The 26,603-nt window shown below is 44.0% G+C and overlaps 1 long non-coding RNA gene across 1 annotated transcript; it reads right to left on the bottom strand.

Moving 5' to 3' along the window:
• Window positions 1-4,144: 4,144 nt before the first annotated feature.
• Window positions 4,145-25,773, bottom strand: LOC139078793 (uncharacterized). Its single transcript, XR_011531909.1, has 4 exons — window positions 25,598-25,773; window positions 25,355-25,494; window positions 20,923-21,130; window positions 4,145-5,301 (listed from the first exon to the last, which is right to left on the bottom strand). It is a non-coding gene; the product is annotated as an uncharacterized lncRNA (long non-coding RNA).
• Between the last annotated feature and the right edge of the window lie 830 nt (window positions 25,774-26,603).

The following is a 26,603-nucleotide window of genomic DNA, read 5'->3' as shown; positions in this document are numbered from 1 at the left end:
TTTACCCTCCTGCCTCATATTCCAGGAAGCACACCTGCCCCAGTGCACACATTTTGGGTCAGGGCTGCATGACCTCACAGGCCCCACGCCCGGCTGTGGTAGACACATGCTTGTGATGTTACAAACCCGCTTTAGGAACCGCTGTACCCTGTGCTGCTGCCACTGCAGCCCTTCTCATTGACTCAGCTGATTGCCCCAGGCCCTCTCTGTCACTGCAGTCTTCGTCTCAAGTGCTGGGAAAAGGGACGGGGTCTTGTGCAACAGGCATACGGTGACCACGCAGTCTTCTCGTGGCTCTGATTGCTGCCCGCAGTCGTGGCGTTATTGCTTGACAATAACTGGGGTTTTAATAATAAATAACCAACTATACATTTGTGTTCAGAAAAAAATCATGTGTTGGGACATGAGGGAAGAATGACATCAGTTAATATTTTCTTGGGACTGTTTAAGAATTGTTCTGCATTGAACCTGTATACAAACAAAATAGAGGTAAGGCAGAATAGGGGAAAAAGTTTGCTTTCTATTTTGCTTATACTGATTTGTATGGGGCCACTCCTGGAAAACAGTGAAATGCCACATGATAATATTTTTATGAATTGATTACCCATTACAGATCATTACAGATGGTACTAAACTATTTTGGATATTAAAGACAAAAGGAGGGCTGGCCTGGTGGTGCAGTGGTTAAGTTCACACGCTCCAGTTCGGAAGCCCGGGGTTTGCGGGTTCAGATCCCGGGTGTGGACACACACACTGCTCATCAAGCCATGCTGTGGCGGTGTGGCTTGCAACTAGGATATACAACTATATGCTGGGGCTTTGGGGAGGAAAAAAAAAGAAAATCCAGAGAAAAGTGTTGTTTGTCCTCTCAGCCTCATAGAGATTTGTGTCCACGTGGGGCAATCAGGATTTAGCCATGAGCTGTACACAATGCTGTCTTAGTGTGCTCCGGCTGCCATGACAGAGCACCATAAGCTGGGCAGCTTATATACAACAGAAATTTATTTCTCACAGTTCTGGAGGTGGGAATTCCAAAATCAAGGTACCAGCAAATTCGGAGTCTGATAAGGGCCCATTTCACTGTTCACAGATGGCCTTCTTTTTGCTGTGTCCTCACATGGCCGAAGAGGCAAGGGAGCTGGCTGGGGTCTCTTTTCCAAGAGCACTAATCGCATTCATGAGGGCTGCCCCCTTGTGACCCAGTCACCTCCTAGAGACTCCACCTCCTGATACCATTCTCTTGCAGTTAGGATTCAACACATGAAACTGGGGGCTGGAGACACAGACACTCAGTCTAGAGCAAACACCCAGTGTCTCTGCTCTTTCTTCATCCCAGCACAGCGCCAGTCACCATCTTCATATTAGTATGTGTTTCTCGAGAACTTGCCCAGTGCCAATGCTCATGTTTCTTACTCACTAGCATATCTTCAGAACAAGTTTCTTCTCCTTCCTGTTTTACAGAATAAGAAAACTAGAGCTGAGAGGGCTTAAGTGACATGCCCAGGGTCATACCCTGGGAAGGAGGCCATCTGTGCCCAGGATGTGCAAGCTCATCTCCCCTTGGCCTCTCTCGCCCCCCGGTGAAGACACCATGGGCGTAGGTTGATCTTGTGATGAGCTCTCAGTGGCCCTCACTTCTATCAGCACTGCCCACTATACATGCTAGTCAGTGAGTCAAAGGCTCCCAGGAAGAACTTTGGTCACTTAAAGCCAGTACAGTACAGGAAATAATTTCTTGAAGATACTAAATGGTACCCTCACCCCCCAGGACCCTGAGAGTGTACTAAAGCTCCCCAAACACTGACAGCCAAGGGAAACTTGTACCTGGAAATACCATTTTATTGTTCCTGTGGCAGATGCCATTTCCCAGAGGTAATCATGTCAACATCTCCAATTCTGTGTAGTCTTTTTACAAAATGACCTTGGCACTCATTCCATTGAACCACACGGTCAGTGTGTGGTTCCCCTCTTCTTGAACCTGGTGGAATCTGCTGACCACCCATAATAGGGTATGGGGGAAGTCAGCTGATGTGACTTCTGAGGCTGAGGCAAAAAATTGCCACACGCTTCTACCTCGTTGTGTGGGGACATGCATTCTTGGAAACCAGCTGCTAGATGGATTCTTATTCAGAAATATTCATTCCCTCCACCTCCCCTGCGCAGGCGGGTCATACTTCTCTGCTCAGTCAGTGTTGGGTTTGGCCATGACTTGCTTTGTCATGTGGAATAACGTGCAAGTCCTGAACCTAGGCCTTAAGAGGCCATGTGTGTTTCCGCTCACCCTCTTGTATCTCTGTCACTGACATATGAGAAGCACGACTTGGCTAGCCCAGGGAGGATGAGAGACGCATGGAGTAGGGCCCACTGAACCCAGCCCAGATCAGAAAGCCTCTGGCCGAACCACAGACCTGTGAGAAGCAGTGAATGTGGCTGTTTTCAGGCAGTTTGGTGTGTTGGGTTCAATAGTCATAGTCAACCAGTAACGGGGATTTGGGTCGTTCAAGTCCCGCTGAGATGGCCAGCCCAGGAAAAAGTCACAGCTCTATAGCTGGAAGTTCTCTGGACTCCCACCATGGGCTTTGTTTAGAGTGGGGGGAAACAAGGAAGATGTCATTTAGCATCTTACCACATCAAGTTCTAACCGTCTATCTAGATACTGCAAAGACTCAAGTTTTATTATAGAGTGTGAGCTCATATGTGCTGATATAACACACTGAATCTGTGAGTTGACGACGTTGCATGAGCAGCCAAAAATGAATAAAGCGTGGATGAAACCCATGACAATGAGATCTGAAAACTAGACTTTATTGGAAGAGCAGTCCACTGGCCTTGGTGCATTTTCCATTAGAAAATTGTGTTAAATGTTGACATGGAGCCCTGAACACTTTCTTGTTGCTTTAAATAAAGCCAAGTGGCTTTCTAGTAATGCAGCTGGGTGTATGTTTTAAAAAAACCCCTAAGGCGTTTTCACGCAACCTCAGTGCATCCTGTCTCTAAAGGCAAAGAAGAGCCTAAAGCTGCAGAGGCGCTGAGAGAGCCTGCCTGCGGCAGACAGCACCCCCTACACTCACACGGAGAACCTCACTGATGCAGCCACACAGGTCAGGACAAAGATCACGCGAAGAGAGAAAAAAGAAGACCCTCTGCGACGTTTCTCTATCAGATGGCGCTGTTGCACATGCAGTGTTCACTGGCATAGAGCAGAAATGAGCCATTTTCGGCACGGCTGTCTACGGAGGAGCCCTCAAGGGAACACAACAACCGCAGCCATTTCATTTGACACTCAGTTAGCTCCTGACATCGGTGCATTATGCATATGAAGGAGGGGCGCTCAAAAGCTTCTTATCCTCACCAAGGAGGCTACCGGACAGCAAATTAGCACAGGAAAAGATTTTCAACACCGTTAGTCATTAGAAAAATGCAAATTAAAGCCACAATGATACCTCACTCCACACCGATTAGACTGGCTAAAATAAAAAGTAGTGACAATACCAAATGCTGGTGAAGATGTGGAGAACTGGATCACTCATCCATTGCTAGTGGGAATGTAAAATGGTACGGCTGTCCTGGAATATGGTGTAGCAGTGTCTTTTTTTTTTCCAGTTTTATTGAGATATAATTGACATATAACATTGTATTAGTTTAACATGTTCATCATAATGATTTGATATATGCATATATTGCAAAATGATTACCACATAAATGTAGTTAACATTCATCACCTCATGTAGTCACAGTTTTTTCCCTGGTGTTGGGAACTTTTTTTTAGTATTTTCAGGATTTATTTTATTTTTTAAAATTTTATTTATTTATTTTTAATTGCAGTAACACTGGATTATAACATTATATAGCTTTTGGATATATATCATAGAAACGCAGTGGGAAATTTTATTTTATTTTATTTATTTATTTTTTGAGGAAGTTTAGCCCTGAGCTAACTGCTGCCAATCCTCCTCTTTTTGCTGAGGAAGACTGACCCTGAGCTAACATCTGTGCCCAACTTCCTCTACTTTATATGTGGGATGCCTACCACAGCTTGGCGTGCCAAGCGGTGCCATATCCACACCGGGATCCAAACCGGCGAACCCCCAGTCACCGAAGCGGAACATGTGTGTTAAACCACTGCGCCACCGGGCCAGCCCCTGTGTTGGGAGCTTTTAAGATTTATTCTCTTAGCAACTTTCAAATATAAAATACAGAATTGTTAACCACACTCACTATGCTGTACATTACATCCCAGAAACTATTTATCTTATAACTAAAAGTTTGTACCTCTGACCACTTCATTCACTTCCCCTACCTCCCAAGCAATTTCTTATAAAATAAATATCCAATTACCATATGACCCGGCAATTGCACTCTTGAGCATTTATCCCAGTAAAAACCTATATTCATGCATAATCATGTGTGCAAATGTTCATTGCAGCTTTATTCAAATAGCCCAAAACTGAAAACAACCCAAATGTTTTCGACAAGTGAATGGTTAAACAAATTATGGTCCATCCACGCCAAGGCATACTACTCAGCAATGAAAAGGAACGAGTTATTCATACACATAACAATTTGGATGAATCTCAAGGGAATTTTGATGAGTGAAAAAAGCAAATCCCAAAAGGATACATAGTGTATGATTCCATTTCTACACCATTCTTGAAATGACAAAACTATGGAAATGCAGGACAGATGAGTGGTTGCCAGAGGTTAGGAGGGCCCTAGGGGTGGGGGGTGGGGGGTGGAGAGGTGGGAGGGAGGTGCTGTAGCTATAAAAAGGAAGCATGAGGGGTCCTTGTGGAGAGGAAATTGTTCTAAATCTTGACTGTGGTCGTGAGTAGATGAACCTACACATGTGATAAAACTGTGTAGAACTAAGCACACACTCACACACACACGCAAATAAGTTGATGTGGAAATGGTAGATCCGAGTGAGGCCAGTGGTTTGTCAATTTCCTGCTTGTGATGTATCGGACTATGGTTACGCAAGATGTTACCATTAGGGGAAACTGGGTAAAAGGTACATGGGCTTTCTCTGTATTATTTCTTACAACTGCCTGTGCATCTATATCTCCAAATGAGAAGTTCAGTTTAAAAAAAGCTTATCTGTGTGTTGGGAAGCTAAGGGAGCTGCTGTGGTGAACAGGGGTTATTCCTTAGCCACGAGCCCCCTTCCTCTGGTCTTGGTCGGAGCAATCTCGCTTCTTCCCCACTGTATGCAGTCTTGGCGGGGCTGTGGTCGACGTGCCCTGCCGTCCTCCACACAAACAAGGAGATGTTGGCAGACGTTGTCTCCAGGCTTTTGAATCTCTAGCAGAGTGAAAGGGTGGAAGAAATGGTTTGGACTTCATTCATTCCCACAGCTGAGCCCTGACGACATGGCCGAGTAGTTTCTGCTGCACAGATGCCAGAGTTGCCCTGGATTCTGGTAGTTTCAATCCTGATATTCGTTACGCCAACCTTGCCCTCAACCCTGTGAACATCCCAATTCCTAAACAAGAATTTCTTTTTAGAAGACTTAATTCTTTTGCTTTGGATTATCTGGCATTTGCTAGTCAAAGAGATCTTACAACCACTCCAGCTGTTAATTACTCAGGTTTCGCATCTAGTCAGTTTTCTTACTCTTTCTATAGACTAAATTACAGTACCCCAACTCCAACCCCAGGCCACTGGGAAGGGCAGCAAGTGTCCACACTCACGCGGGGAGCAGTTACGGTGAAAAGCAAATGCAGTGACGTATCTTAATAATTCAACACTGCCTAACACATCATAAGTTGTGACAAATGCTACCGAGGGGATGATGATGATGACGATGATTTCCTGAATTGTGGAATATCTGAATCAAAAGTTCCAAGTACCTCGTTCTTGTTGCTAATAAGGTGAACCCAAGTAGAGAGATTATTTTAATAAGTAGATGATATTCTTGTAATTTTCTGGTCATTTGAATGCAGACAATAACAATGCTAACATGTCATAAGCATGTTTTCTTCTAAATAATTCAGACATTTCTTGCACTTGTTTGACTGTTAATTTGTGAATGAAACTCTTTCTTCATGTATAGTATAGAAGAAAACTTCATCTGCCCTGGTTAAATTACCACAGATTATTAGCTGGAAAAGAACCAGAAGAAATGTAGACATAAATGTGAATATTTCAGTTTCATTTTCTCATTTTTTTCCCAATGTAGCTACGTTTCTTTCTTTTTTCTTTTTTTTTTTTTGGTGAGGAATATTGGTCCTGAGCTAACTTCTCTTTCCAATCTTCCTCTTTTTAGTTTTTTTCTCCCCAATGCCCCATTACTCAGTTGTATATTCTACTTGTAGGTCATTCTAGTTCGTCTGTGTGGGATGCTGCCACAGCATGGCTTGATGAGCTGTGTATAGGTCTGCGCACAGGATCCAGACCCGTGATTTCCAGGTAGCCAAAGCAGAGCGTGCAAACTTAACCACTGGACCGTGGGGCCGGCCCCCTCCTTTTCTCATTTTTAAAATGACCACAATGAGAGCAACTTTATGCATGGATGTACTTTGCCGGCCAAACAATGTTAAATCTAGGGCAATTGGAGGTCCTCACGACCCTGCAGCACGCACTTGCTTATGAATCAAGCACCTACTGACCGGGTCACTGGGACGACGGATTCAACAGTGTATGTGACATGAACGCGACTTTGAGGAGCTCAGCCTAGCAAGAATTGCCCCAAACTACAAAGCACTGAAAAGGCACTCCGACAGTTTCAGGGAGGGGGTCGGGGAAGCAGGGAGAGGAAATCCTCTTACTGGGATTGGACAGGGGGCTCGACGAAGAGCAGCGTTCTCCAGGCGTTTAACGAGGCGGCACGCGGAGGAAGGGCACGGCAGGCGGGAGGAACAGGCTGGGCAAAGGCACGAGGAAGGCGGCGCTCCGCAGAGCGCCCTCCCGCCGTCAGCGCGGCAGGCCCGAGGGCAGCGCTCACGGACCCGGGAGAGGCCTGCGAGGACCAGCCCTGCGGGCGCGGGGAGAGGCAGGAGAGGACGACGATGGCGGCGGGGCACCGCGCAACAGGATAAAAGAAAACCGAGCCCCGCGATGACACTGTGAAACACCAGTAGCTCCACAGCCGTGGACACTTCGTCAGAAAACAGCTGCTATGACCTTACGCGGTCGAAATAAAACATCTCGTGCCTACATCTCATAGAGGTTGGAGGAGAGCTGTCTGCTATGGTCACGTTGCAAGTGGTCATAGGGGACATTTCTTCTACTTCCCGTTAAATTGCCTGGAAAGGACTTTTTTTTTTTCTTCCATTAGCGGATCTTTCCAGTGCTACTCAGAAGATGTAAAATATTTGGAAACTATAATGGATATTGCATAAAAAATAAAGTGGGAACTTTTGAATTCTTCTTCTTAAGAATCCCAAACCTTGAGCAATGTTTCCAGTCTGTGGTCAGCTGTCCTGGGAGCTGCCTGACAACCCAGGCGGCCAGCGAGAGGCAGACACCTGAGGAGACACACTGTGCTGAATGGCCCAAAGAAAATGTCTACACTGGAAATTGTGTTCCATTTAGAGTTGAAATCAAAGTTCGCCCAAATTTAGATCACTCAAATTTAGTTACCCTTTTTAGGTTTTGTGTTTGATTTTCTTGTACCAAGGTGTTTAAATGTACTTATATAATCAACCACAACTCACGACTAAGAACGGAATGTGTCACAAGACACAAGTATTTTGGCTATTTTAAAGCAGGTGTGTAAACACTGGCAAACAATGTGCCATAGAAAACTATCTTTTCTTAACATAAATGTCTTGGACAAAATTGAGAATAGATTAATTGGAGGTGAAGTCTTTGAGCTTTCTTAGTTGGTCAAATAATGATTTAATTTAAATTGCTAAGGTGTTTAGTTCAAGGTACTTGATCTCTTCTCCGATGCTCCTAATTCAAAAGGAATTTCTTGTCCCAGTCCTGTACCCTTCATTCCGAAAGATCTAAGACTCTGGGAACCAGCCCTTGCCCACGCTTTTTCAATGCGCCAACAGTGGCCGGAGAAAGCTGTGCAGCTGGTGCTTCCCTCTCATTTGATGTTGTTTTAGAATAGAGACTAAATGACAGAAGTGATAACGGGCACATCAGATCCCAGGAGAGTGACCAGAAGATAGCATTTGCTCAGCCACATTGGTCCAGCAAATCCATAAAAGAGATGTGGGCAACGCAGGACCGGGAAGGCGAAGCGTTTCCAATGCGATTCGTAGGCCGGTGACCACGCTGCTGCTTCCGCCAGAAGGAGCTGGAACAGGCGCGTTCACTCCACTCGAGAGGGAAAGACCTGAATGCCGACTAAGCACTTGGGGAAATTTTTATTGTTTTAGGAGTAAAACGTGAAATCAGTAACACATTGTTCTCCTGAAGCATTAAAGATGAAAGAATGCTATTTAAATCCTGTGTCCGCTGAGCATTTTAGAGTGATTCACAGAAGAGGCAGGCCCCATCGGTGAGCAGGCTCCTGGGCGGCTCGCCCTGGGCGCAGAGGCCTCGCGGCGCTGCAGCCGCTGCCCGGGCCGCGGGAGGACCCGGCGGGGGCCCCCGGCTGCAGGCCCGGGCGGCGCCTTCCCTTCCCGCCGCGTCTCAGAGGGCGCGCCTGCGGTCGCCTGTCTCCACCAGCGTCCGCAGGCACGGATATCTAGGAGACTTACTTTGGGCACAGCTCTAGGGTCAACAGAACCATCCTTGGCTACTTTCTACAGGTTTTTTTTTTTTTCTTCAGAGAAAAGGAAAAATATCTGCTCAATATCCTGATACAGATTTCTATTTTTTAACATGTAACTTTCTTTTTGCCTTGATCTTTGACATTTTTGTGGTAACAGAGTTTCTAGGAGGTAGGTAGAATTTGCATAGAGTAGAATTAACAGGTCTTAAGTGTATAGCCCATTAAGTTTAACAGATGTATACACCCATGGAACTATCCTCCCGATCAAGATAGAGAAATTCCCATCATTCTAGAAAGTTCCTCGTGTGCCTCTCCAGTCAATACTTTCCCTCAGGGTAACCACCATTCTGATACCTATCACCAAAGATTAGTTTTGCCTGTTCTTGAATTTCGTATAATAGAATTATATAATATGTTCTTTCTCATATGTGGCTTCTTTTGCTTGACATAGTGTTTTCGAGGTACATCCACGTTGTGGCATGTAGAGAGTTTTTCTCTTCTAATTGTTGACTATGAATACACTACGGTGTGTCTATCCCTTCTCCAGTGGACACACACCTGACTCATCTGTTTCCAGTTGGAAGCTGGTTTGAGTAAAGCTGCTCTGAACCTTTTCACTCGGGTATACACCTCTAACTGGAATTGCCAAGTCAGTGGGTAGGTGGATGGTTAACGTTATAAGAAACTGGTGAACACCTCTCCAGAGTGGCTTTGCCATTTTACGCTCCCACTAGTAACGTGAGAGTTCCTGTTGTCCCGCATCCTCACCAACACTTAGTATTGCACACCTTTTTATTTGTACCCATTCCTGTGGACATCAAATATCATCTCATTGTCATCTCACGCACTTTTTAAGAAAATCTGAGCCATCTTAGAACCCCTCAAATGACCTCCTAAATTCTTCTAAGGCAAGAAAAGTTATCTGTAATTTAAAACGTGATATCATCTCTGTCACGACAGGTCAAACATATGAGACAAGGGATTGTATTTAGGTTCTGTGGCTATCGTCCTAGGACATTTATGACTAATTTATCTGTGTGGGAGCATAATTTAATAATGTTAACTAACCGCATCTTGGCTTTTAACACATATGCCTACTTACCACTATACTTTATGGTTCATCTCACCAATTTGGTAATGTGGCTCATAGGAAATAAGTGGGTATTGCCTGTACATCAAATTCTCGAATAAATACTTTCTGAATTAAGCAAGACCTTTGGAAGGAATTTGTTTTGTTTTGTTTTGTTTTTGAGGACGATTAGCCCTGAGCTAACTGCTGCCAATCCTCCTCTTTTTGCTGAGGAAGATTGGCCCTGAGCTAACATCCGGGCCCATCTTCCTCTACTTTATATGTGGGACACCTACCACAGCATGGTGTGCCAAGCAGTGCCATGTCCGCACCTGGCATCTGAACCAGCGAACCCGGGGCTGCTGATGCGCAATGTGCAAACTTAACCACTGTGCCACTGGGCCGGCCCCAAATATTTTCCAGTTAATAGCCTTTAATAAAAGAGATTTTTAGGTGGGCACTGGAATTGCACCAAGACTGTTTTTTCGTCATTGTCACCATTCTAATTTTGATTACTCCTTGCTGCTTTATGTCCTTTTCAGTTCCATCTTGCACTAGATAGAGGCAGAATAAAAAGACAAAGTGAACAAGAAACTCCTTGTGCCTGTCTGAGAAGCACTCTCAAGCTTTCTCAGAGATTTAAACGGGATCACCCCAGTTTATAAGCAGGATGTGTGCCGTTAGTGCCTGGCCAATCGGCTGATGAGAAAACAGGTATTTTCCGCCAGGAACCAGGTGCTTGGTGGTGAGGCACTGAGGCTGGTGCAGGACAGCCCACTCACCTGGGGGTGCACCTGAAGTGGTGCCACGCGGATGGCACCCAACAGAACCGAACCCCCGTGGGCTGCAAGATCTCCCAGGAAGCCAGGTGCACATCTGCCCAGGGTGGTGCGTCAGGGCTTGCCCTCGCCCAGCTGCCCAGGGCGGGGCAGGGTGACGGAGGGCTCTTCCCAGCACCGCAGCACGATGGTGCAGCCCGGGAAAGGGGAGAAAGAGGGTGGCATCCAGGCGGCCTCGAAGCTGAAGTGACCTTGTCTGTCCGAGTAGGTTTCCCATCACCCTTTGTTCCCCCAGCCCCGCAGACCTGCCGGTCGGTCCCTGTTCACTAAGGATTTGGACGTGGCACTGCTGAGAACACCCAGCCCTGTGGAGGTATTCTGAGTGTTTATGGTGGGTAATGAGGCAGAATGTGATGAGGGCAACGGTCCCTCCTCTGCCCCTTGGTACATCCTAGTGCACAGGACAGACAGAAGGCTTGGCTGCAGGTCAGAGTGAAACCAGCAGAGAGTTATCCATTGATGATTAAGTAGCTAGGAACTAAAGTTTTTTTTCCTTTTGGCAATTACTGATTATAGCTTTAGCTGTTTAACCCACCCATTGTTGACGATGCTGCTTAGGCCATAGCTATCTGACTCCCACTAGGCTCCTATAGATAACATCTCCTGGAGCCTGGGTCTCCATGGTAATGGGTGTGGGAGCTGTTTTCAGGAATTAGAATCCCCTGTGCACTTCAGGCTGGTTGAGACCACCAACTCATCAACTGGACCCGCAGAGGTGTCCGATAGGCGACCTTTTGACATCAACAGACTAAAAACTCCACCCTCAGATCATGCTAACGCTGCCATTTTGTGAACATGGGTCCTATGAAGAGGCATGGAGTCTGACTATGCTTGCACAGATCATCAATTACCTCACCTCTCCTCACCTCCAATCACCTACCTCCACATTTCGGACCACTTGCCCGTATGCCATAAATATCCCTGAGTCCCTATTTTCGGGGAAGCAGGTTTGAGACTCATGCCCTCGCTTCCTCACATGGCTGCCTTGTGATTAAACCCTCTCTCTGCTGCCATCCCATTGTCTCAGTATTTGGTTTTCTGGGCAGTGGGCAAAAGTGAACCTGGTGTGGTAACAATTTGGCAAGCCAGCCAAGAGCTAAGTCCAGATGGACATTTTTGCCTGGGCTTCATCAGCCCCTTGCCAGTGTGGACGAGTCCAGCAGCTGCCAGGAGCATTTCTCCCGGGACTGTTCAGGATTCTCTCCTGGCTTGGCCCTGCCGACTCCTTGGTGCATATTTTCACTTTCAGTAGACAGACGGTTTCTTGGTTTGGAAGATGTCTTTTTGGTGAGTAACCTCAGTACAAGTGACCGCATTCTTCTTTCTTCCTCCTTTGGTCTGACTTCTGAAAGGAAGCCTTGGTTTGGTAGAGGTCACCCTCCGCAATTTCCCACAAAGGAAGCCTTGGTCTGGCCTTCATTGTGAGGGTCTTGGTTTCAGAGACACTTGATATTAAGGAAGAAGTAGGTGATCCGCTCACAGAAGTGCTCTTGGCTTGGCTTGGTTTGGTTTGGTTTTCAGATCTGGTTCTAGCTGCAGCGTAAGTATACTTTGACCGGCTGTGTCTAAATTCTGAAACAATGGGTAATGCTAATTCGATTCCCACCTGAAGTCCCCTAGGCTGCATTCTTCAAAACTGGGCAACTTTCAGTTACGAGTGCACAGGAAAGAAAAAGGTGGTGTTTTACTGTAGCACCACATGGCCACAATCGGAGAGCTCTTGCAATGATTAGTCTTAAAAACTGAATCAAATTTGAGTGTCAGCTTCCTCTCGTGGTCTTACAGATGCTAATGAGAGCTCCACACCCCAAGCCCCACTCCGGGGAGCTCTCCTCTGCCCCGGTTCTGAGAGTCAGTGTTCCACCCTCAGGAGCTCTCCTCTGGTTTTTGGGCCTGGAGTGATTCCAGCTTGGCCCCTCGGTCAGTCATTTGACTGACATCTGGAACCCTGTTTTGTCTCCTGTCAAGAACTTGTTGAGTATTTTAGGTGCCTACTGAGTCAGTTATGGGGACAGGACACCTGTAATTTATTCTGTAAACTGTCCTGCCCTGGAACTGTTGTTTGTGTGACCCTTATCTTGACAACCCTTGGGAAGAGGCCAGGAGGGCGAGGCCTGATCACCTCTTTCCCTTCTTTGTCTGTCATTCATCACCTCCTCTGTTGTCACCAAGTTGAGGTTAAGTTCGTGCTGGACCTGAGCAGAACCTAGACCTTCTGTAAAATCCAAACTCAAAAACTTTCTGCCAGGGACTTAACTCTCAACCCTGGTGTTTGGAGCCCTGGTCCCCAGCCAGCTCCAGGCCTTTGCCTCCTGCCCCCCTGGCTTGCCTTATGTTGGCTCAGGGACTAAGTGCCTGGGCTGAATGGGACTTGACTAAATCTTATAACTATATTGACACCTGCAGCTGGCTCTGCACCCTTCTCTGGCCCTCTGTCAGTCAGACACCAGCTTTACCACCATGGGGAACACCCCAAGCATCCCTGGAGACTTACTTCTTGGGTGCACTTTTGATTTTTGATGAGTTTTGCCCCCAGAAACTCCATCTTGGAGAAAACTTGAGTGGTTTCTCTATGCCTTTATGATGTAGTTGGAACAATTGGTAATGTCATTTGAGTTACAACCCAATTTTGGAGAAATCGAGAGCAACTGTCCTTAGAAAATCCTTGTAAGGCTGGAAATTCAGCTCTAGAGGCAGTTCAGGTTCCACTCATTTCCCTTATCTCAAAGAGCTTGCAAATCCTCTGGGGACTATCTAGCCCATCACTAATTCCTAGGACTGAAGGGGAAAAAAAAAAGCAAAAAGGAAAAGACAGGCATAAGAACGCCCTCTCCAAAAATCTAGCATCTTGAGTGTCTTCTCTACAAATATTAGTATATAGGCTTAAAACAAAATTTGGATTCATAACTAGTGTTTACTGTACCTGATTCGCAGCAGTAATTTTAAAACAATAAGTGTGGAAACTATGTATGTGTCTATATGTATGTTATATATGTGTGATATTTTACCTCTGGATGGTATTATTTCTAAAGAGCTCTATTCAATTGGCTAAAAGTACGTGCTTACATAAACTATAAACATAATAGAAACTAACCCAAATGTCTTTCAAATTAACATGATATAAATTAATCTTTGATAACTTAAAATTTATATAAGATTATTGGTTTGATTAAAATAGATATGTCCTCAGAGTCATCAGCATTGGATATGATGCAGACATACAGCCTGGGTTTACTAGTCAAATAAGCCCATGTTATACCTGTGACAAACTTGTCAGCAAAATAATAGCTCAGAATGATAACTGATTTGGTCTAATGTCTCATGAAGTTGTGTAGGCAATCTAAATATCTATTGGGAATAAGTAAACTAAATAGATGTGAAAAAGATAAAAGTGGTGAGCTTTTTAACAATAATTACATGTTATGGCATGTGTATTTAAAATAACTTCAGGGGCCGGCCCCATGGCTGAGTGGTTCAGTTCTCGCACTCTGCTTCAGTGGCCCAGGGTTTCGCCAGTTTGAATCCTGGTCAAGGACATGGCACTGCTCATCAAGCCATCCTGAGGTGGCGTCCCACATGCCACAACTAGAAAGACCCACAACTAAAAATATACAACTGTGTACCAGGGGGATTTGGGGAGAAAAAGGAAAAATAAAATCTTTATAATAATAATAATAATAATAAGATAACTTCACAATCTTTCTGGTAACTTGAAACTTTGAAGTTTTGCAGAGTGAAATTAAATGATAAAAAAACTCGCTGAGTATCTGGGTCATTTTCCAATTAAGGTGAAATACTGAAATATTATCGTTAGACATGTCTAGATTTATCTACTTTTGGCTTCCCATTACAAAGAAACTAAAAGATGTTTGGGTCTATTAGTAAACATGTCTTGTATTTTATCAAAAGATCAGACTATGAAGTAACATGTTTGTAGAAATTACACAAGGTATTTATAAATTTGCCAAAACACAGAATGCTAATATAAAAGATAATACATAATTACTTAATTTTTAGTTTCCACTAAGATCTGTAAGGGCTAAAAATGCTAATTAATATATGTAATTAAAGCTACTAAAAATTAATAAGGCAAACATCTTTGTATTTAAGGAAAGTAAAATGTGTGTTTTCAGTAAGGAAGGTGTAAAGCATGGGAGTATTTTTGTTTGTTGGGTTAAGAAAGGTAAATTTGTCCTGAAATACTAGAAGAAGAAAAGGAAGCATGGGACAAATTCTGAATATAAAAAGAAAGTAATAGAAAGTTTGTGAAAGAGAAATTCTGAAAGGAGTTTTATGCCTGGTCAGTTGGCTAAGATTAAAGTAAATCCAATTAAGTAAATGAGTTTTAATGTCAAAAGTGAGCTGGTGCAAAAATTAAAATTTGGATTTCTCTCTCAAAAGGATAATTTTCTTGAACTTTTGGTCTGCTCTTGATAAAGAGGTTATAAAAGGTTTTTCTTTTTTTTTTGACTAAGTCTACATAAAAGACAGAAAATCTATGTTTTGTTAAAATAATTTCTTATGTTCAAAAGGACTGAGGTCTCTCTATTAAGTTTTTTAGCCAAATAGCTTTCTATGTTTGCTTTCAAGATCCCTGTTGTCACCATGGTTAAACGGATGTTAAGTGTTGTTTCATGGCATCCTATGATATTGTGTTGGTCAATGCTATTGATATAGGTGTTTTGAAATTGTATAACATAAGTGAAATTCGGATGTCCTGGTTATCAGTCATAATTCTGGTTATTATTTTACAGTGTTATATGTCACAGAATTAACCACACTTCTTTGTCAATTTCCACTTTGGGGTCTTTAATTGTTTACAGACAGTTATTGTTTTACTCTGATGTTTTTGCAAAATATGTTTTGTCTTCAGAGAAATTCATGGAAAGGACTCTGCCACTTATTCTAGAATACAGGTTTCTTATAAAGTTTCAGATTATAAAATTGAACTGGGTAAGAAGTTATCAAACTCTAACAGAGAAACTGATGACCTCATGAAACTGCTAACAGGAGATTAAGATCAAGAATCAATTACATGGGACTAAATGAACTGATGAGGATCATTATAATTTATATGACTTTTTGTTTGAGGTATTGCTGACTTTTTTGATGTGTTGTTTTTTCAGATTTAAGGAAATATTTTTCCCTTTCCTTTCAGGCTAACTATGACATATCAATTTGGTAAATTAGACCTTTGTAAGCAGAATTGAAACATTTATTTTTCTCCCTACCTGATCCCTCCAGGATTTGAAAACTATTAACAAGTGAGCATTTTTTTCACGGCAATATAGTTATTTGCATAAGTTCAATAAGAATCTGTTCTCCTGGGCCAGCCTTGGGGCCGAGTGGTTAGGTTTGCATGCTCTGTTTCGGTGGTCCAGGGTTTTATTGGTTTGGATCCTGGGTGTGGACATGGCACCACTCATCAGGCCATGTTGAGGTGGTGTCCCACATGCCACAACTAGAAGGATCCACAGCTAAAACATACAACTATGTACTGGGGGGATTTGGGGAGAAAAAGCAATTTGAAAAAAAAAGGTTGGCAATAGTTGTTAGCCCAGGTGCCAATCTTTAAAAAAAAAAAAAAAGAAAAAAGAATCTGTTCTCCTTATAACAGGATACAATTAGAAACATTGGTTATATTACCAAGGCTTTGACTTGAATGTTATATTTGCAGGAAACCTACAGACTCAGATATGACCAGGCAGCTTTTGAGGAATAAAGGTTGACTTTCTGGAATAAAGCTACTTGGAAATATTGGCCTGGTACCTTGTTTACAGGGATTCTAGTAATCTCATCTGGTAAATAAAGAAGGTCACTTATCTGGTAGACACCTGGAACCTTGAAATATTTGGAGGGACCCCAAGAAGAGAGACAGCCACCTAAATCTGTAGGTATTGCAGAAAAAATCTGATGATAAGTCCTTGGCTTGTCTTTCCTGGCCTCAAGAGGCCTTTAAAGTTCAATCTAAGATTCCTCATAAAAAGTTCCAGCAAAGCAGATTTGAAAGAACCTATATAATCAATTACTATTCTTGCTGTACTTATGTAAATAATGGAGCCAAGTTTATTGAAACTAAACTTATTTTGTAAACAAGTTAGTTTTAATTTGGCTATCCTTTATAAAAAATGAGGGTGATTTTAGATAGAAAAATTATGTTTTAATAGAAACTATAGTGCATATTCATGGATATTAGATTCCAGTTCTGATAATTGTCTTTGAGGTTTTGTTTCATATCCGTTAACCAGACTGGATTGTGAATTATTCTAGTCTCTTGAAATTTCTGTCTGCAAGTCTCCAAAGTAACATTTTTAATTTTTTCCCATCATTTTCATTTGGAATCATTGAGAACTGAACCTGCCCTTTTTCCAGAAGCCTTGCAAACTGAAGCTGGAGGACTTGATAAAAACTTAAGAGAGATTCATGTCTGTTGCTGTGTAAGATAGTTGAATACCCAATGACATCATCAGAGACATTTCAAACTTCAAAGGATGCTTTGACCCTTATGTCTAGAAATTTTCTTGACTGGCTGTCTCCTGGGCGCAGAAACTGGTTTATAATTTGCTCCCACCATTAACCTTGCTTTCCTTTTGTCTCTCTAGAAATGCTTCTTATTAAATACCTGCTTACTTGCTTACACAATACAGGCCTAACTTTGGGAACCCACCTGCATCACCATCTTACTAAGAGACTGGTTCAATGAGATGGAACAACCTATGCCCCTCATCAACAGGATGTCTTTCAAGATTGAGGAATGAAAACTAAAGGGGGGGGAATTGATACTAGCTCAACACAAGGTTGACATAAGGGAAGCCATATTTTAGAAAAGAAACCATATTGTAACTTTGAATGATCTCTGAGAAACTAACCCAGCTGGATATGCACCCTCCAGGAGATCCACCTGCTCTGTAGATTTTATGACCCCTGCTTGTGCAGGTACCTCTCAGCTGCGATAAGACAATAACTTCATACCTTTGAGTTCCTTAGGAATGTGATGACCCCTGGACAGAGAGTTTATGCTGATATCCTCATCAATGACAACTGATAGATCAGGGTACAGTGTGTTGCTCTGGTCTCAGATGCATATCCAGTAAAACAAAAGACTTATCAAGAACTAAGACCAGATGTCTGCCCCCACCTGGAGATCAGATGGAGGCCCCAGCGGGATTAGATCTATTTTTCAGAGACTGTTAAAATTTGGGTTGTCTATACTTCTTATCCTTCTGGTTCCAATACTTGATTATAAAATGTGCCTTGAGATCTTCCAAAACTGTTGAGCATGGTACAAAATTCTAATAATGCAAAATGTCAACCTGAAGCCAGGAACAAAAATATTTCCAAATGAGTGCTAAACAGTTCATTCCTCTAACCCAGATCTACACCCCAATTCAGCAGTAAGTAGCTAGATCGGTCGTCGCCCCAAATCCCTCAAGAATGAGGAACGACCAAAGAACAGGGAGGATTGAAACTGGCAAACAGTTAGCCATTGATGATTAAGTAGCTAAGAACTAAAGAGTTTTTTCCTTTTTGCAATTACTGATTATAGCTTTTAGCTGTTTAACCCATCTATTGTTAACTGTGTTGTTTAAATAATATGCTATCTGACTCCCACTAGGTTCCTACAGATAACATCTCCCTGGAGGCTGGGTCACCATGGTAATGGGGATGTGAGCTGCTTTTCAGAAATTAGAATCCCCTGTGTACTTCAGGCCAATTGAGACTTCCAACTCACCAACTGGGCCTGTGCAGATGTTCAGTAAGTGACCTTTTGACGTCAAGAGGCTAAAAAATCCACCCTCAGATCATGCTAATGCACCATTTTGTAAACATGCATCCTATGAAGAGGCATGGAGTCTGCCTATGCTTGCACAGATCATCAATTACCTCACCTCTCCTCACCTCCAATCATCTATCTCTACATTTCAGACCACCTTACTTCTCTATCCCATAAATATCCCTGAATCCCTATTTTCGGGGAAGCAGATTTGAAACTCATGCTCTCGCTTCCTCACATGGCTGCCTTGTGATTAAAGCCTCTCTCTGCTGCAATCTTGTCGTCTTGGTGTTTGGCTTTCCAGGTGGCAGGCAAAAACAAACCTGGTGCAGCAACAAGAGCAAATCCAGGCTTTGGCCACACAGGGTCTCTGGTCCCAGGACTGGGTGCACAGGCTCAGGGACAAGGAGCAGGGCCAGGGCTGTAACTCTGTAGATGGGAAACCACCCACTGAGATGGATGCCATGGAGCAGGGGTGGAAGCAGGTGCTGAGTCCTCTCCTTTCCCCTCCCAAGACCCCTCAGTCCCACCTGGGCAGTAGGAGCAACAGGCCAGCGTGTGCTCCTCCACAGCAAGCTGGGAGGTGGAAGGGAGGAAGCACCTCAAGGGGTGGCAGAGAGAGAAAATAGTGGCATCAGTCACTCCAAGGAAGCTATTTGGCGGAAAAAGACATTCGAGAAGTTTTAACAAAAATAAAATCAACTTCCATATTATTCACTGACTTTTTGAAAGCGTACTTCTATAAATTTACAACGAAAAGATCAATTACTCCATAGAAAATGGACAAAAGATACAATAAATAGTCTATTTTAGAAGAAATACAGATAGCCTATATGAAATTATAGCAAAATGCACTAATAACCAACAATACAAATCTCAAAAGTATTGTGCTAAGTGAAAGAAGCCAGACACAAAAGAATACATACTGTATGAGTCCATTTATATGAAATTCTAATAAAGGCAAAGCTATGGTGACAGAAAGCAGATCAGTGATGGCCAGGGGCCGGGCTTGAGGGAGGGAATGGACCACAAAGGGGCAGGAGAGAACTTTGTAGGGGGATGGAAATTTCTATATCATGACTGTGGTGGTAGTGATTACACAACTGGATGCATTTGTCAAAGCTCACTGACCTGTATACTTAAAATTGATGAATTTTGGAGGCCCACCCAGTAGCATAGTGGTTAATACCACGTGCTCAGCTTCGGCAGCCAGGGGTTCATGGGCTTAGATCCCAGGTGCAGACCTACACACCTCTCATCAAGCCATGCTGTGGCAGTCTCCCACACACAAAATAGAGGAAGCTTGGCGCAGATGTTAGCTCAGGGACAGTCTTCCTCACACACACAAAAAAATTGATGAATTTTATTGTATGTAAATGATACCTCAACAAAGCTGACAATAATAAAGAGAAGATTTTTAAAGCCTCATTGTAGGTTTAAGCAAACTAATAATTCTAGATCTTTCTACTCTGAAAGATCTAGAAGTGGTTAACTCCATCTAGTCCAACGCCTTCCTTTTATGTTTTATATTTTGTAAATGAGGAAACAGAGGCCCAGAGAGAGATGACGCAACTTACTCAAAATCACACAGTTTGCTGGAGGTGGCGCAGCCGCATCCCAGCCCCCAGCCCACGTGTCTTTTTCGCCTCCTTTGTATGCTGCCGTCCTTCTCAGCACAGGGAAACCGTGACGACATCGTGCCTCATGTCGCGCAAACAACTCACAAGCACCATAAAATATTTTGCAGATATATAGTGCTTTGATTTTGACACATCCTCATGTAGTAGATAAGGAAAATATTATTATTTCCATTTTTCTATTGGAATGGTGGAAGCACAGAGAATTCAAATTACTTGCCTAAGGGCACATAAGTAACTCACGCTTGGTGGGTTTTTTTCCTCTCTTTTTTGAAGTTAGAAAAGTCTCTTTTAAATTTTTAAATTGTAATTTCACCCTGGTGAGATGAGTGATTTGGGAACTAAATCCAAAGGCAAGCTCCCCACTCCGTCGTCCGCCGGGGGAGGGGGGGCGGGACACAGCAGGAAGCAGGGTGGCTGTGCAGAGCCAAGCTCCTAGCCCCGCAGAACCTGGGCCTTTGACCCAAGCCGGCTGGTTAGTTCCACACACGCCCTGCACGCCCAGCTGGAGACAGGGTGACACCAGGAGAGGCAACGAGAGCTGCAGAGCCACTGAGGAGCCAGCCACTAACCGGGGGTGAGGAGAGCCTTGCGATGAAAACAAGCCCCCCACACCTTCAGCCGGGGCACCTCCAGAAGCCCCTCCCACAGCCACTACCTGGAGTGGAGCGGCTGTCTTCTGCCCAATCCAGAAGGTGCGACCTTTGAAAGGAGGCAGCCAGCAGACGCCTTGTGACTGCAAGATCAGCCGCCTGGCTCCCAAGCACCTCCCTGGGTCTGGGCCCAGGAAGGGTGCTGGCCTTTCCCCACTGACCCCAACCCTCCCTCGCCTCGCACTCCCGCCCCTGGCAGCCAGCCCCATTCTCACAAATTTTAGTTATATTTACATATTCAAATACATTATAGTTATATATTTAAAAGAGAAGAAAACTTGCCTGAAGAGAAACTGCTGAAGGACTCAAGTAGCTCAGGACATTTCCTGTCCGTCCGTCCCCTCTCTCCTCACAGAAATGCTTCTATAGAATCTTCCAGCGCCATCCCCAGGACCCCGTGGCGTCCAGGCTCACCTCCGGACGTCCACTGCGGCCACGGCTTTCCGCTGTGCGCACCGACAGGGAAAGACGTCCATGCATGGTGCTGCAGCTAAAATAGAAGAGTTTGCAGTATTGGATGCCATTTACGATCCTAATACTTTGGCGGTGGACAGGGGATGGATTCTGTGCCCATTCTGCTAAAATGAACATTGTGCCCCTGAGAAAGAAGTCTAAGGCGGTGACAGTGTTTTGGTTAAAATGTCAAAGGCTGCACCCTTCCGCCACCAGCTGTCCTCTCTGGCCGGGACGGTCAGCGTTGTTTCTCTGTCCACACAGCGGGACCTGCAAAGGTTGACAGTGAGGTCCCCACAGGGACTCAGCGTGCGGGCAGCCTGAGGGTCAAGGGTGCAGTGAGACGGCTCCCTGAAGACTGAGACCAGACACCGGGTCACAACCAGGTGAGCCGCGCAGGCCCGGGGCAGACGACGGGCCCTGCGGTTAGGGCAGAAACAGCTGAATCGCGGAGGCGCGGGTGAGCCGCGATGCGGGCACCAGGTAGCCTTGGTCGGAATGTCTTCTACTTAACGTCGTTCAGAACTTCTCTTTTTCCTGACGAAATCTGAAGAGGAGGAGGCTGCCGTGCTCTCTGAGGCTCCCCCGCCCGGGGGCTGGGATGGCTACATGGAAAGCTCACCACTTGGGGACCCAGAAATGAGAGACTGCCAAGATGGTTAGGTCAAAGGGGAAGAAAGGAAGCGCACGTCTGTGTACCATCCAAGGGGAATATTTGATGCCTGCCTGCGGCTCCATCGGGTGTGAGCTCTGGCAGGGCAGGGGATGCATCAGTGTTTGTTCACTGCGAGACTCGGCACAGGGACCACGCAAAAGGGACCAGCAAGGACTCGCAGACTGAATGAACGGCAAAACATCATTTCCTGAATCCAGCCGTTGTCCTGTCATTCTCCCAAGCCCCGTGCCCTTCCCACTCCAACACCTCAAACAGCATCCCCAGGAGGAACAGAGTGGAGACCACCTACAAAGCAAGAAATGGGGCAACACGCGGTCCTGCAGATCTGGCTAAAGGGCTGGGGTGAGGGTGAGGCCCAGTCGCTCATGTCACTCTGGACTCGGGCTGGCACTCCAGGCCAGCGCTGTGTGAACCGGGTCTAAACTCTTCAAGACCCTTTGTCTCACACCTTCCTTTCTTCCTCGGATGGAATTGGAAGCATATTTCACAATTCTATCACCTTCTCAGAGGTTTCAAATACATTCATAGGTCTGAGTGAACCCGGGAGGGGGAGCTTCCTAGGACAATAAGGTAAAAAAAGGAAGACAGCTGGCGGAGGACCATCCTGAATGGGAAGGATGCCAGCTCCCAGGGTTTTATGGTAATTGAGGGCTCTTTCCCTGAATCAAGTTAAAAACTTCTCTAATGCCTTACAGTAGGATTCTAGATGTGTAAGAATGGTCGAAGCTATAAGCACGGTCAGTGTACAATATCGCAATGGCAGCAGTACTCACTGTATTGTTAGTGTGCCTTTGGATTGAATGTCTTCTCTCAAGGATGTGACCATTTTCAAGGGAGAAATTCTGGAGATGGCTGGTTCTGTCAACACTAGTGTTACATCATTTAATTGTTAACACCACCTTATGAGGTCATTGGTATTGTACACAGTTATAGCAAGTGGAACTAAGGCTTAGAGAGGGTAGGTTATTTGCCCAAAGTTCATGCCTACCGAAGATGAGATTGGCGTCATGTACTTTTCAAAGCCAGTGCAGTCGGCTGATAAAACCATGAAGTCAAGTGGTACAAAAATTGTTTTTCTATTGGTTTCTCGTTTTTCCACTGACTACTTTAAAGTAGACATGGCAGTAACATAGGAAGGTTTTTAAATGGAAGCCTTGGGATATTCTGCAATTTTGGTTATCAAAGTTTATTATTTCCAGCAAAAACATGATTTTTTTTAATCAATGCTCTTCCACCTTAATCAAAATAATAAACAGGAAGAAGAGAAAGCATGAGTGATTTTCATTGCTTCTCCAATCCAAAAGGAAAACCCAAAAGATAAAAAACAAATGAAAGTTTAGAGAAGTTCCAATTTTCTCCCCTTTCATCAATTGGATAAAATGATCAAACTGTCACTTCTGAGGTGATAACTCCCCATTGTGCTTACGGAAAGGTTTTGTTGCCTGTTGGGTGTAAAGCCCAGATCTGCAGAGTGCTCAACAGGGATAAACGCAACAATATTCGACCAAACCTTTGTACGATGCTGGGCGTCTTGGAAATCACTGGATGAGACGCTTGGTTAAGATGACTCTTAACCTCATTGCTCATTTTTACCATTTCTCCACAAACCATTTCTCTTTTTCCTCAATTTCCCTGTAGGGCTCTCTTGGGAGAGGGGCAGACAATTGCTGGTCAACCCCATCAGACTACCGTGATGTTATGAGACATCATAGAATGTCCAATGATTTCAATCAATCCCTCTCTCTCTTTTCTTTAAATTGAGATATAATTCATATATCAGAAAACTCATCATATTAAAACATATGATTCAGTGGCTTTTAGTATATTCACAGAAAGTAGAATGATGGCTGCCTGTGGATGGGGGAAGGAAGGAATGGAGAGTTATTATTTAATGGTACAAAGTTTTAGTTTTGCAAGATGAAAAGAATCCTGGAGATGGATGACGGTGATGGGTGCACAAAATGTGAGTGTACTTAATTCCACTGAACTGTACACTTAAAATGGCAAATTTTATGTTATGTGTATTTTACCACAATTTTAAAAAAGAAAATTATTAAGGGAGTAAAAATCCAATTGATAGAGTGGAGAAAAATATTTGCAGATCATATATGTTATAAATGTATAATATCCAGAACTATAAAGAACTTTTACTATTCATCAATAAAAGGACAAATAACCCAACTTAAAAATAGACAAATGATTTGAATAGACATTTCTCCAAAGGATGTATACACATAGCCAATAAGCACTTGCAAATATATTCAACATCATCATATGCTGCTGGTAGGAAAACAGTCAGCTATTTCCTCAAAAAGTTATACATACCAATTCCTATGTATATATCCAAGAGAAATGAAACTATACATTCATGTAAAAACTTGTATACAAATGGTCATAGCAGCATCCTTAATAATAGCCAAAAAAAAGTGAAAGCAACAAATATCCATTAATTGATGAATTTAAAAAATGGCATATTCATACATTGAAATATCACTCAGCCATAAAGAGGAATGAAGAACTAATACAGGCTATGATATAAGTAAACTTTGAAGGCATTATGCTAAGCGAAAGAAGCCAGGCACAAAAGGTCACATATTTTATGATTCCATTTATATGAAATGTCCAGAATAGATAAATCCATAGAGACAGAAAGTAGATTATGGGAGTAGGGGTAGGAGGAACTAATAAGTATGAAGTTTCTTTTTGGGGTGATGGAAATGTTCTGGAATTAGACAGTGGTAATGGTTGCATAACATAGTGAATATGCTAAAAACCACTGAAATATTTCACTTAAAAATGGTGGATTTTATGTTATATTAAAATAATATATATTATATATAATTATATATATAATTATCATAATAAAATTATAATAAAAATAATGCTATATATATAAAAAGAAATAGGGCATGAGTAAAAATCAGTCCCTCTATCATTATAGTAGGTGGCGAGGACAGAGAAGACCTCTGTGCTGTTAAGAGCATCAGCTTGCATATATACGTGCCAGGGGGTTTGTCCCACAGGAAGGGCATCTCCATCTGCGAGTGCCCGGTACTCCTGCACGCTGCAGCACTATTCGGAAGGATTCCAGCGATGATGACGATGATAGTAATGGGTAAGTAACGCTTAGGTGCCGGGACTGTTCCGAGCATGTTATACACGCTCCTCCATCTACTCTTCACAGCAACCCCATGAGAGTGGTTCTCAAGCTTGAGTGTGCATCAGAGTCAACTGGGGGCTGTGACAACTCAGATTACTGACCTCCGTCCCCCAACTTTCTGTTCAGTGGGCCTGGGGTGTGGCTCCAGAATTTGCTTTCTAACAAGTTCTGAAGGAATGCTGATGCTACTAGCGGGGGAACCTCACTTTGAGAACCCCTGACCTGGAAGATGGGTGCTATTATGTGCCCCATTTACAGATGAGGATGGTCACAGCAGTGGTGTATGCAAAATCAAGGGTGGTGCCAGGTTCCTCTCTAAAGTGAGGAAGCAACTTAAATGTGCTTCAGGCCAGCAGGGCTTAGAAAAGGAAGCTGAGCTTTGGGGACTTTGCCCTCGTCCCTCACCCCCAGCCACCCTCACTTACTTGGCAAACTGGACTCTCGGTGCCGGAGGGCACCGGGAGAAGTGAAATGTGTGCACGGACTCCATCGTAAGAGAAAGCACCAAAGCTGTCCAGGGCCAGGCTCTGGACTTCGGTGCCGATGCCGGATTCCTGGAGTCGTGCTGAAAGGAGGAAAAGACAAGTGAGCCACACGGAAGGCATGCTGCGAGCTGAGCTGGGCCTCCACATCTCCCCGCCCCAGCGGCTTCCAGGAGGGCATTTTACCCTGTGCCTGTGGGTGTTTCCTTGCTTGATCATTTCTCGGAGACGAAAGCTCTGCACCTGACCTGTGATCCATTCACCGTCAGCTTTGTAAGCCTGCCTTGGAGGACAATGCTCCAGTGACTCATGGTTTGAGAAGCTCAGGGATTAAAAAAGTGAGGTTCATTCCTTCACCAATTCTAAAGACACACACACAAAACATTCTTTAAAAACTTGAGACCACGAAAAGGAAACAGAACCGTATAATCAAGCATCCCCGATTCCCTCTATGAGCCCCTCAAAACCCCAAACCAAGGAAGTCTTCTCAATATAAACTCTGGATTTTTTGCTGAGTTACTGACTCCACTCTGGTGGTTTATGTTCGTTTTTTCTTGTGTCCCCCCAAACCCCAAAGGTCGCTGCCTCCTTATCTGGGTTTCAGTGTCCTCAAAGCAGACCTGTAGCTGTGGTCTCAAGCACACCTGAACTTTATCCTCAAATCCACGGATCCACTGAGGAACCAGCTTCAACTTTTGAGAGCTAACCACCCTTTGAATAAGGAATCTGGTCTTTGTTCGTTATCACTGCTAACACGCCCCGATGAAAAAAACACTTAAGAGTACAGTATAGAACATGCAGTTCTGATCCAAGGAAGAAATAACTACTTCTTTTAAATGCATTTTATTATTAACAGCATCCGGTGCCCAGATGGTGTTCTCCCACTCTGGGAGGAGATGTCAAGCGCATGGCAGAACACACAGGTCAGATTTGTAGAGGAGATTCTCTGGCCTCCAAAGGAGAGCTAATGGATTACATACTTTGGGGTGGGGATGAGCACTGTGGGGAGAAGCGCCACAGGTCGGCTCCTTGTTACCTACTGCACCAAGACGCTTGCCATAATTGCATTGGCATAGATCTATCATGTTCTGTGCCCATTTGCTGTAAAATCAAGATTACTGTGGTAATCTAAGGTTTCAAAATGGAAAAGCTGAGCCTGAGAAAACTGTGAAAGGGATACGAAGATTGTCTC

The sequence above is a fragment of the Equus przewalskii genome, chromosome 22, assembly GCF_037783145.1.
Source record: "Equus przewalskii isolate Varuska chromosome 22, EquPr2, whole genome shotgun sequence".
Classification (NCBI taxonomy): Eukaryota; Metazoa; Chordata; class Mammalia; order Perissodactyla; family Equidae; genus Equus; species Equus przewalskii.
Note: the sequence above shows the minus strand (reverse complement) of the source record. Positions and strands in the feature narration are given on the sequence as shown.